This window comes from Meles meles, chromosome 10, assembly GCF_922984935.1.
Source record: "Meles meles chromosome 10, mMelMel3.1 paternal haplotype, whole genome shotgun sequence".
In the NCBI taxonomy this organism is placed as follows: Eukaryota; Metazoa; Chordata; class Mammalia; order Carnivora; family Mustelidae; genus Meles; species Meles meles.
This window is the reverse complement of record NC_060075.1, coordinates 32,416,052-32,429,441: the sequence shown is the minus strand read 5'-3', so window position 1 is coordinate 32,429,441 and position 13,390 is coordinate 32,416,052. Positions and strand designations below refer to the sequence as shown.

Sequence of the window (13,390 nt, the reverse complement as noted above, 5' to 3'; positions counted from 1 at the left end):
TTGTGCAAAAACAATGAATACTGTTACGCTGAAAAAATAAATAAAATGGAAAAAAAAAGCTATCTGCAATGGTAGCTTGAAGCTGGATTCAAATTACATAGAGAGAAAGTTGTGGGATTGCAGACACTACACACAGCACAGAAGAAAGTAAGCTGAGAAACTGGTAAGCAGAAGTGAGGCCAAGATGAGATGAATATAACAGCAAGTGTCAAAGTTTTTTATTTTTAATAGGCTCTGTATATTTGAAATGGTACAGTCCTTAGTCCAGGATTTCAGGGCATTGAGTGTGTTACCCTTAATGTGCATCCCATGCTGATATCCAACATTTGTTAAGACCATCTAATGTTGAAAGCTAATGAAGAACAACAACAATCTTCAAACTACTCTGTTATGGTCCTATGATTTTGCATAACTAAAGCTTTTTAATAATTAATTTTTCACGTATTAAGAGCATTACAACAAAAAGGAAAATATACCAAACTGAAAGGCAGAAGACTTGGACATTTCAGTCTTGGTCCTATAGCTAATTGGTTCTTTAACCTTGGGCAATTTGGTTCCTATGTTATTTTGTTATAGTTGCAATAACAAAGTGCTGTTGTTTAAACAAGAGTAATTTATTCTCTCACAGTTTTGGAGGATAAAAGTCCCACATTGAGGTCATTAGCAGAGTTAGTCACCTCTGAATTCTTTCTCCTTCCCGTGCAGATGGCCATCTTCTCCTTGTGTCTTCACGTCATCTTCCCTCTGTACCTGCCTCCTGTTATAGATAAATGTTTGTGTATCCCCAAAATTCATACATTGAAATCCTAATCCTCAATGTGATGGTTTAGGTTGGGAGTACTTAAGGAGGTGATTAGGTGATGAAGTGTATTACCCTCATGAATGGAATTTGTGACCTTATACAAGAGACGACAGAGAGCCTTTGTCCCTTTTGGGGCATGGCAAAAAGATAGCAGTCTGCGAACCAGGAAGCTGATCCTCACCAGACACCAAATCTGCTGCTTCACTGATCTTGGACTTCCCAGCCTCCAGAACCATGAGAAATAAATTTCTGTTGTTTATAAGCCACCCAGTCTATGATAATTTGTTATAGCAGCCCAGACAGACTAAGACAATGCCTGTGTCCAAACTTCCTCTCATCAGGACACATTTCATATGGAATTACCCTAATGACTTCACCTTAATTTAATTACCTATTTGAAGATTGTATCTCCAAACACAGTCACATTCTGAGGTACTGGGAATTAGACTTCGACATATGAATTTGCAGGGACACAATTCAGTCCATAACCATTCCCCTTTCTGATAAGGATATTGGAACTAATCATTCTAAAGTCTGTTCTCACTCTATGATTTACATATAGTAAATATAATATATATACATATATACAGTTATATATATATACACACACACACACTATATATATACATATGATCTAAATCAGATTACCCGTTACACTTTATGGATTACAAAATTAAAACTACTGGGTATAAAGCTCAAGAAAACTAATATTCATCAACAGAAACATCTGAAATCATACCATTACAATGTTAATGAAGACTACAGATGGAAAATGTTCATTTGAATTTCAAATAGTTGTAGCATTTTGAGTATACTGAAAAGATTCAGCAATATCTGCATGGTAGAAAAAATGTAAATAATTGTCATTTTCTTATTCCAGTAGGACCTAGAAGGACATTCTGCAAATATTTTTGAAACTTACACAGATGGATACTATCAAAAGGCTTTTTACTGAGGCTATGAAAATTAGTTAATTCTATAATAGCCGTGTTTATGATTTGAGGATATAGCAAGAGATCTGTGGTGGCACCTCTTGTTATTTTGTTTCTTTTTCTTTTTTTTTTTTTTCTGTAGTGATTTTACGGCTAAGTTGATAGCATACTATGCATTCTCAAGGATCTTTATTCCCATATTCACCTGGAAAAACTCAAAGAGAAAGCCATCTATAATTTATCCCTGGTAGACTCAAAGCCTCCGTAAACTCTTTAGATGCATTTTGGTCATAGCCACAGAACCATAAATGACTTCAATGAGAACTGATCTAGACTAGTGCATAAAAAAATAAGTCACACAGGGGCGCCTGGGTGGCTCAGTGGATTAAGCCGCTGCCTTCGGCTCGGGTCATGATCTCAGGGTCCTGGGATCGAGCCCCGCATCGGGCTCTCTGCTCCGCAGGGAGCCTGCTTCCTCCTCTCTCTCTGCCTGCCTTTCTGCATACTTCTGATCTCTCTCTCTGTCAAATAAATAAATAAAATCTTTAAAAAAAAAAAAATAAGTCACACAGAATGATCTGAGGAGTACCTTAAGATTATTTAGGCCTCACTTTAATACATTTACATTTAGTAGGTTTAGGATAGAGCCCATGAGTAAAAATTTTTGACAAAGACATAACCCCCTGACAGTCACACACTCCCCACCAAGATTTTTATGTAGCTGGTCCACCTACATTTGGAAATTGTTGACAGAACTCTGAATCTCACAGACCCTGGAATCTACCACAGGACTCCATCAATCCCTGAAGATCTGAAATAGTTTGGTTTTGCTCTCTACTGCCAGAGATAGTTTCTATCCCACAAGGTCAAGAGCCATGTATAAAGGAATAATAACATTGTGAACGTGGGCAGATCCATCTATGATATTCTAACATGTTTAAAATGTTCTTTAATAATCAAGGAATTTTAAGTCCTAATTAAGTATCCTAACTGCTTATATGAATTTGACGAGAAAAGAACTAAGACTATCCTCTTACCTGGCCTTTCCTTGGGGTGCATTTTCTCCATCTGTAGCATTCATTTGCAAGAAAAAATTCTGGAAGATTTTGAAACTTAGTGAGCACACTGTCTAGTTCATCAATACAGGTAATCTCTGCCTTTGCCTTCAACCATCTTACAGCACTGTAGAGAGAGAAGTTAATTATAGAAAACTATTAGTAATCAGAACAATTTCTAGCCTTAGAAATGCAAATTGTGTTCAGTGAATGTCACTGATTATTGTCCTGCAAATATTGCTTTTGGCTAGTTTGCACCCATTCATAAAAATCATCTCGGCATTCCTTATCTGACAGTAAATAGTTGGTACTCTAAATTTTCATTTCAGTGGTTTATTATATCTTCCTTGTTCTCTCATTAATTAGTGACTTAAGTAAAAATCTGACAGACATTAACTTGTATGAGAATTATAACATAACCATTTCTAAAATTTATCCTTTAACCTACTCATTTATTAAACATTTATTGACTATATTTTAGGTATCACATTTGTTAGTAAACAAAAGAGACATAGCTCTTGTTTTTGTTGTTTTTTTTTTTAAAGAGTTTAAAGAGAGGAACAAAGTAGTAAACAGGTTCTAAAGGAGCAGGCAAGGAGAGTATAGTGTCTTTTCATGGGCACCCTTGGATACAGCCTCCAAGGACCCCTGTATCCTGACTGCTAATCTGTTCTTGCGCCATCCCCTCCCCTTGACTATAGAGTGGATTTATTAACCTGTCTATAAGGAACAGAACCAAAGAGAACACAACAGATGGGATGGCATGTAATTCCCAAGACTGAATTACAAAAAACTGTACATTCTAGGCTAAGCACCCTTTCTTGTTCTCTTGCTTGCTTGTTCTTAGGGAATCAGCTGCCATGCTGTGAGCTACCCTATGAAGAGCCTGGTGTGGCAGAGAACTGATGTCTCCAACCAGCAGCCACATGAATGAGTGTGCAAGGAGATCTTCCAACAGTCAAGCCTGGAGAGGACTACAGCCCCAGCCAACCCCTCAACTGCAAACCTCTGAAAGACCCTGAACCAGAGGAACCTGGATTCCCTACCCACAGGAATTGTACCATAATGAATGTTGCTTTAAACCATTACATTTTAGGGTAACTAAAATGCAACAATGGGTAACTATTATAGTCTTTTTGGCAAACCATTAGAATATTCTCTCACAGACACCCCAACCGTAACCATAAAGCTTAGGGCCAGTGTGGAGATCTTGCATCTAATATTGTTACCCTTCAGCTTAATTGTCCAGGAATTAGTTACAGAGTATCCAGGTCCAGGTGAACCAACACTGGAAACTACAGATACAACAGCACAAACATTCAGACAGGAGGAAAAAAAAAAAAGGTCCTCCTCCCAAAGGAGATCTACTGTGACAACATAATCCTCATAAATACTAGAGAAAACGACTCTAGTAAAGGGGGAAATATTAGTTTGTGATGCTATATAAAATATGGAATGGTTCTTTTTAACAAAAGCCCAGACTTTTTGAATAACCTGGCCTTCTTTGAAGGTCATGGTTTCTCCTTAGATGTTTTCCTACACTGATCCTTTTCTTTCCTCCTTTCTTTTGATCTTAGCAGTTTCACATGCCATCCCCTTTTAAGAAGTATCATGCACTGGGGCGCCTGGGTGGCTCAGTGGGTTAAAGCCTCTGCCTTCATCTCAGGTCAAGATCCCAGGATCCTGGGTTCGAGCCCCGCATCGGGCTCTCTGCTTGGCAGGGAGCCTGCTTCCTCCTCTCTCTCTGTCTGCCTCTCTGCCTGCTTGTGATCTCTGTCTGTCAAATAAATAAATAAAATCTTTAAAAAAAAAAGTATCATGCACCAATATGAGAATATGGTAAAAGAGAAACTGGAACTGGAAATGCCTGAGTTTAAATTTTGGCTATTACCAACTATAGAGCTTTGGTAAGTTACTCAGTCTTAAAACAGGCATGATAATGTTTACCTTTCAGAGTTTCTGTGAACTTACCAGCTTCAAAATCAGAAGTAATGCACTGAAAGACTCCACACACAGTAGATACTAGACAAATAACAGTCACCATTATTATTCCCACTCTCATTTTTTTTTTTGCTTCTGTTTTCTACTTTCTTTTTTTTTTTCCATTTTATTTATTTTTTCAGCGTAACAGTATTCATTCTTTTTGCACAACACCCAGTGCTCCATGCAAAACGTGCCCTCCCCATTACCCACCACCTGTTCCCCCAACCTCCCACCCCTGACCCTTCAAAACCCTCAGGTTGTTTTTCAGAGTCCATAGTCTCTTATGGTTCGCCTCCCCTCCCCAATGTCCATATGCCCACTCTCATTTTTTTAAGGCTGATCTTATGGCATCCTCTAATATGTTTTAATTAAAAATCCCTTTGTCAAGCTGTATCTAACAGCAAAAGACATCCCAGATTCTACCTATATGTTCACCCCAAGATCTAGAAAATTCTATTTCAGAGGAAATATTGGTTCTTCAGTGCTAATGCAGAGGAAAGGTTGTTTTTTGGCAATTGTCAAGTAAAGTAGAGGCTAAGTGACCAGGAAATTTGTCATAAGGCGATCCATAATGTACCCCTCTCTGAAAAGAAAATTAAATGTAAAATAATTGATCAACTCAAAACATTTAAAAATCTTTGAATTAGGGGCACCTGGCTAGCTCAGTCAGAAGAGCATATGACTCTTGATTTCGGGTTTGTGAGTTTGAGCTCCACATTGGGGGTAGAGATTACTAAATAAATAAACTTTAAAAATGTATTTTTTTTAAATCTTTGAACAAAATTTGACAATATATATTTCATTGCCTCCTGAATGGAAAAACCCAGAGAACCAGAGAATAGGAGTGGGAGGGAAGATTCATGTTAACAGTATATTTGTTGGTAGTTGAAAATTCTTCGTACTCTATATAGATATTACCTAATCAAAGTGTTATTCATTAACTAAAATGTATGTACTCTAAATCATTTAATATCACACAATTAATCTTTCCCTTTCAGTTTTATTATTCCCAATATTTCTTTTTTCCATTTTAATACAAGAGAACATTAATTCTAAACTTTTTTTTTCTAAAGTAGTACAAGTATCAGTTTTATACTCCATAGTGATAGCTGCCCCTAATCGCAGTTTTGACTTTGTGTTTCACATAGCTTTGATCATCTGTGCTGAGAAAGGAATCCACCCCTCTTTGATCTTCTCCTAGAGGAGAGCAAACCCTGAAACTCCCCACTGCCTTTCAAGCCAACCATTTCTTGTTAGCTATCGCTTTAGGCAGCTCATCGTAGGTCTACAAGCCAGGACACATGTGGATGCACCCTCATTCTTCTCTCTTCACCTCCAAGAGAGGTGGCTTGCTGGGATGTGAGCTTCCCTGATATTCTGTCCTTGTTTGTGGACCATCATTACAGTTCCTCTTCACTGAAGAGTCAGAATAAGAAATGAGCAGGGGGAAAAACACACTTAACAAAACTTAAAATAGAAAAAAACTATTCTCATTGTTCTGAAACTCAGATACTCTTAGTAGTTATTTCAATGAGCTTCATTCAGGTTCTTCTCTCTGTTAAACGGTGAGTGGAAATTTTGTGTCTTCAGAAGCACTGAAGCCATCATACCCAAGATTCAGACAAAACAAAACAAAAATCTTCAAATGAGACAAAGCAAATTAACTCCCAATTAGACAGGACAAAGCAAAGGTTTTCCACTTTTTCTAAAAAAGAACCAAATGAGGCCCCAGCACAGTAGCAGGTAAGGTATTTGTACTGAAAGGATATTTGTTGGTTGGAGAAGATCTGCTTCCAGCTTCAGTGGAGAGCTGAAAAATCCTGAAGGCGGAGTCAAATGATAGGGAAGCCATGAGGGTGTGGCCAGACTCTCCACATTCTTCTTCAGCCCCACCCCTGATGCTTGGAAAGCATATCCACCTCCACACTCCATTATAGACCTTGTTCCTCTTTGCTTCCACAGTATATTTTTCCTCTCCTACTTCTCCACTTTTAATTTTATTATTTTTTTAAGGGCTTTATTTGAGACAGAGAGAGGGAGGGGGGAGAGAGAGAGAGAGAGAGAGCGTGCCAGGGGAAGAACAGAGGGAGAGGGACAAGTAGACTTCATGCTGAGCACAGAGTGGGATGTGGGACTCAATCCTAGGACCCTGAGATCATGACCTGAGCTGAAATCAAGAGTCAGACACTTAATTGACTGAGCTACCCAGGCACCCCTTGACCTTTCATTTTAACCTCATTAACCTCATGAGCTTTATTTTTATTTTTAAGTGACCTCTCTTAGTAGGTATGTTTTTTATCACTCTCCTAGCTGGATTTTTGCTCTTCATTTTACCTAACAAGCTGTATGACTCTGGGCAAAGTACCTACTCTTTCTGTGCCTGCTTTCCCTTGCTATAAAATGGAAATAGTAATGGTTCTGTCTGATGGGGTTATTGAGAGAATTACGAGTTAGAAGAGTCATCTTTCTTAAAAGAGCGCCTGGTATGAAGGATACATGGGGCAGATGTTCTTTTTATCGGAAGTTTCACTCATTTACCCCTTCTAGTTTTAATTTTTAGCTTATTTTATTGCATTTTAATTTGAGCATTATTTTAGATCTTTTTCTTTATTTTAGGTTTTTCTATAATTTTAAATCGTTATGCTTAATTTTGTCTACATTACTGTTAGTGCTAATAGTTTACTTCAATTACTAGCTTACGCCTGTCCTTCACTTGGGTTTTGTTGACTCTCTTTGTTCTCTCATTTCTTCTTTTTGATTCAAATCAACAGTGACAGTGATTTTTTTTTTTTTAAGATTTTATTTATTTATTTGACAGACAGAGATCACAGGTCGGAAGAGAGGCAGGCGGGGTGGTGGTGGGGCGGGGTGGGGGAAGCAGTCTCCCTGATGAGCTGAGAGCCTGATGCAGGGCTTGATCCCAGGACCCTGAGATCATTACCTGAGCCGAAGGTAGAGGCTTTAACCCACTGAGCCACCCAGGCGTCCTGTGTGATGGTGATTTTTAATGGCCTGTCTTCATTGTGGACAACAAGAAGTGAGTCCAGAGAAATGGTTACCAAACTTTAGTGTGTCTTAGAATCACCTAGAGGGCTTGTACAACACAGATAGCTGGCACCAGCCCCATAGTTTCAGATTCAGCGGGTCTAGTTTGGGGTCCAGGTGATGCTGATGTTGTGAACTGGTGACATTTTGAGATGTTGTGAACTGGAAAAGTATGAATAGGGGACAGAGTCCTTATTATAACTAGGAAAAACCCTTCCCATGCATCCTAGCCCATTTTTGCCATGCATCCACTGCTTTATTGGATTTTTCCAAATCATTCTACTTCCTGCACAGTATAAACTCTTCCCAGGCCATTACCCTCACCTCCACATCCCCCCCACCCCCCTGGCATATGGGTCACTGATTGGCCAAAAAGTTTACTTGTTAAAATATCACACCAAATATATATATATATATAAAACACCGTTCTCCTTAAGAGAAAATGTGGGGCACCTGGGTGGCTCAGTGGGTTAAAGCCTCTGCCTTCGGTTCAGGTCATGATCCCAGGGTCCTGGGATCGAGCCCTGCATCAGGCTCTCTGCTCAGCAGGGAGCCTGCTTCCCTTCCTCTCTCTCTGCCTGCCTCTCTGCCTACTTGTGATCTCTGTCTGTCAAATAAATAAATAAAATCTTTAAAAAAGAGAGAGAGAAAATATGTGACTCAGAATCCATGGTAACCAAAATGTATAATAATTGGGTTTTAGGTAAATCTTGGCAATAGCATGCTAGGAGGGAAGAGCAAGGTGAACCTCATACCCAAGAATATGCAGTTCTGGCTTGATCCCTGTGGGAAGTCAAGAGTAATGGAGCTCTCAGAGGACCCCTAAGAATCCAGGAACTTAGAAATCAGAGTCCTGTCACTGCTTTCAAAGTATTCACTTCCAATATAATTTGGAGAAGAATAATGACAAAGACAACTAAAAGCCCTGCAGTGGCCCATCTCTGTCCCCTCCTTTTTCCCCCAGGATCACTGTTTCCTTATACTGGGTGTATACAACCCATGCGTGTTTGTATAATTCTTTTATCTGTGTGTCTACTAATAATATATGGCATTATTACATGTTATATGATATTTTCATACTTTGTATCTGTCCTCACACTTTCTGATTATGATCTTTGCCTCCCCTCTACCTCTATTATCCTGTCCCCAACCCGTTCACTGCCCCAAATTCTGAAAGTATAGGGAAATGATTGGGCTGGACTTTTCCAGGCTTTTTTCTTTGTCCCTAGAAAGTACAGGATGCTATCCTGTGAAAACTAGAATCCCTCAAAGGGTATTTTTATCAAATTTGGATCTAAGCCACATTGGTTACTCTGGTAACGACAATTCCCCTTTCTGCCCCAAACTGCCTGACAGCTTTGTGTCTTCCACTGCAAGATTTTCCCATTGAAAGAATTCTTACACAAAACCAATCTTCTGGTCTTCTCCCTACCTCTCACACCCTGCCATTTGGCACATATTGAAAAGTTTCAGAAAGCGGGAGGGGACTTAGCTACCTCCAGATGGAGGGATCTAACCCACTGCCCAATTCCAGCCATCTCACTAGTGACCCCCAATCCAGTGAAGATTAATGGTCGGTCAGAAATCCTGCAGACTCACCCCATTTCTGGACTCAGCTAGGCTCAACCGGCTAGATGTAGAGTGTACTGCTCCACAAGCAACCGATGAGCCAAGAGCTCCACAGCACCACTAGAGAGTGGTGGTAGTCCTGGAGCATAATCTGCACTCTCCAAGAATCCTCCTCTGCGTTTTGGCTGGTTGGGACCCCAAGAAGGTCTACAAAATGTTGGGGGCTGTTCATGTTAACTGCCTGCTGGGCTTCTTGATTTTTCATTACTAATTTCTCTGTGTTTGGTCTTTTCAATCTTCTAATTCCCAAGCTATTTCTTAGAGATACGGAGAGATTCCATCATTCTTACCTCTATCAGTTTTATGGCTTCTATTGCAAAATTGTCCAATGCATTAGCAAAGAAATCTTCTTCTATGATTTTAGAACTTATTCCTTGGCAAGCTGAAAATATGATGTGTCTTCATGTTGAAGCAAGCATATTATTTATCACCTAAACTGGAACATTTTTGAGAGTGACAAATGCCAAACCACTCGAGATGCTAATGCAACAGAAGAACACTGGCCAGTCTAGACAAACCAGATGCACAATCCTGGTCACCCCACTGAGTGTGCATATTCCCTCCCCCAAAGGAAGCCTCTAGAGGAGGCTTTCAGCAAACAGGCTGTGGTGTCACCCCTGCCAGGACCATCTGCTTGTGTTTGTAGGCCCGGGGAAGCCTTGAGACGAGCTAAGTCACACAAAATATATTTGGACACATGTGGGATCTGTAGTCCAACTGCCTGTGTTCTTCCAGTGGAGAAATCTGTACAAATCTATGTTATAAATAGAAACTTCATTATCCGCACTGTGTGTTTCTGCCTTGGCTCAAAATGTAGGAACTTCCATCAACATTTCCTTTCTCTAAGCAAAGTGTTGGAGACTTTGACAAACATTTCTGCCTTCTCAGAAATGCCAAGGAAAAAAATCTTCCATTCTTAGCAAATCGCAATTACTAGCAACTTTTCATACAAGGAGTGACTGAACTGATGGGAAAGACCTGGGAGAAACCAGTATCCAGTAGGCCACATTTCTCTATTGATCAGGGGTAATAATAGTAATAACTGACATTGATTTAATGGTTGCTGAGGAACTTTACATGGTTTCATATGGTACATCAGCCATATGCTGACCAGGCCAGCAGGTCAGCAAACTCAGAGAGTGTCACAGAGGATATTAAAAATGCACGAACAACAACAATAAAAAAAACCCAGCAGAGTGAAAATTCTAGACACAGAGTTTGCTCTGTTTGTGTGTGTCGTTACTTAATGAATTCCGCGAAGCCCTGGTGGAGCTGATCCTGTGTGCAAATCCACACCCTCCCATTGCTGGCAGGTGGGCAGGACCCCACAGGCAGGGGCCGAGGCCTGCATCCACTTGCCGCATACCAGCTGGAGTAAGGACCTGACATTCAGATTTAACCTTAAAGGGAAAGAAGAAACATGAGTCACAACTTCGCTGGACAGTTCTGCCATACAGGTTTCTGTAATGTGATTTAGCTCATACCCAACTAGTAAATACAGGAGTAGTGTCAGGTTAACAAAGTCAAATCGATTCATACCCAGCTTTTCCTTTGCCAGCAGAGAGGAAAATTATAATTGCCGGCCGGAAAGAGAAAGCCTAGCCTCTATAGTGGCAGCCGGAGCACTTTGGGCTTTAATTTTTAAAATGTAAAGCAAACATCTGCACTCTCAGAGGGGCACCTGGACCTTGCACAGTTCTTGGCTCATTGCCGCCTGTGCTGCCTCAAGCGTCTACTGTACAAACCGCCCAGGGGCTCGGAAGTCGGCTTCCAGCCACGCCATCTCTGTGCCAGGCAGCACTACTATCTTGTTTGCTCTCAACTGGTTCAGAATCTTGAAGGAAAGAGAAAGAGAAGTGAGGGATTAGATCCTCCTCACCTTTTTCTTATTTAAAAAAAAAGAAGAAGAAGAAGAAGAAGATTGTCTTTTTTATTTTAGAGACAGTGTGTGTGTGAGCAGGCAGTCGGGGCCGGGGTGGGGGTGCGATACAGAGGAAGATGGAAAGAGAGAATTTCTAGCCGACTCCCTGTTGAGCACAGAGCCTGACTCAGGGCTCGATTCCATGACCCCTCAGATTATGACCTGAGCTGAAACCAAGAGTCCAAGAATCAGATGCTTAACTGATGGAGCCACCCAGGTGCCCTTAGATCTTCCTCACCTTTAACTCAGTGGACATGGGCTCTGGTACATGCAAAGCTCAACCCAAACCTTCACTTACGGATGCTCAAACAGAATTCCATCATAGCACTCATCACAGTAACAGCACCATGCATTCCGCGAGTGTTTGCTGTTTGTCAGGAATGTTCTAAGAGTATTACACGGTCTTATACACTGAAGGGGATCAGGATATGCCATCCCCAAAATATGCCACTTTGACAGGATTATTTTGAGCTGAAGGCATTTGAGTTCTTGAAATCCCTTATCTGCCTCAAAGCAGGGCCTCCCAAAAGAACTCAGTTGTCACAAATCTCCTCCCAGGAGCTACTCTAATAGCTTCTGGGAGACAAGAAGTCGGCACCACACCCAGATACACACTGTCACAAAATATCATATTTCCCATATATGCCTTTAAGGACCCATTTATCTTTCCAAAAAGCCATGTGCTCTTTCATATGTATTCTTTTCTATCATCTCCCCTAAGTTAGTCTATAGACCCCAAATTCTAACCACTCCTTTGAGTTCCTCATCTCTGAGTGCTCTGTATGTATTCAATGTACATGCTAAGAAACTGTTTTCAAGTTTATCTTTTTGTCAGCCAATTTACAGAAGGCCTATGAGGGTAGAAGAAAAAAAATAATTTTTCCTGCTTTACAGTTTATGTGTATGAACTCATTTAATCACCACAACCCCATGAGGTAGGTGCTTTCAGCTGAGGAATGAGACATGGAAAGGTTAAGTGGTTTGGCTAAAGGCACTGTTATTACAGTGGTATAACCTGGAGCAAAAAGCAAAGTTCTACAGTTGGAATGACAGTTTTGGGGGGTTGGAGGCAGGGCTGAGTGGATAAAAGGAAAAAACAAAAAAGAGCTAATATCCACATTCTTGGGCTGGCATCAAGGGGAAATTATGGGTTCAACCTAGATAAACTGGAATTTTGGAAAGTCCTGTGGGTTTGTGAGTGTCATTCTGGGGCTGGTTGCCCAGAGAATTGATAGCTTGTAAGCCATACTAAATTTTTTTTTTTAATCATGTAACACCAAAATGAATTCAAGCTATTCTCCAACTAGAACAGCAAGCTAAAATAATCTTTAAATTTATCAAAAATAGATTTCTGATAGAAGAGTTGAAATTTTCCACAAGGGTAAAGCAAAGTTATTATCCCTACCACTCTTTATAACTTGATTCTTAACGATCAGATGCTGCTTTCAGATGAGTTGGACATAGTTCCATAGAGAACAGAAAGATGAACAATGTTTTACAGACTAATGATGTGGTTATATTATTATCTCAAATCGTGAGTAGCTTGAACAAACAACAGGTTCTGTAAGCTCATTATTGCCAGAAAAGAGTGTTACTGACCAACTTTTTAAATGTGAAAATAGTTATTTTTGGAAGATGTCCCCAGAACTTTTAACCAATTTTAAACAACAAGCCAATACAAGTTATCTCAGTTATCTTGGTGAACATTGAACAAATAGAGCATCTTGGAAGAAGTGTGAGGGAATAGCTCTTCAAGGTCAAGTATTCTATAGGTGCTAAAAGAAGAATTTTCAAGAATTCTGTTTTTGTGGTTTTTTAGCTGAAGCAAGTACCTGGTTATAAATGCTTTAAATTGTTTTCAAGCTAAATCAATCGTTGCCATGCTACAGAGAGCAGAACTCTTGAATTCCATTTTATGTTCATCTGTATACTAGAAAAGATCAAAATTGTATTTTGGGGAGAACTTCAGTCTTCTGCAGGTATTTTTCTATATTCATTCCAAGTGGAGTAGAGATGACAAAGG

The 13,390-nt window shown here is 39.9% G+C and overlaps 1 long non-coding RNA gene across 7 annotated transcripts in view; it reads right to left on the bottom strand.

The window, feature by feature from the left end:
- Positions 1-221: 221 nt before the first annotated feature.
- LOC123951335 overlaps positions 222-13,390 on the bottom strand; it is a 44,388-nt gene continuing 31,219 nt past the window's right edge. For all 7 annotated transcript variants that reach the window (XR_006820454.1, XR_006820450.1, XR_006820449.1 and 4 more), the window contains 2 exons: positions 2,772-2,916; positions 222-754 (listed from right to left, as the gene is read on the bottom strand). This is a non-coding gene — a long non-coding RNA (uncharacterized LOC123951335). The remainder of the gene's footprint in view (positions 755-2,771; positions 2,917-13,390) is intronic.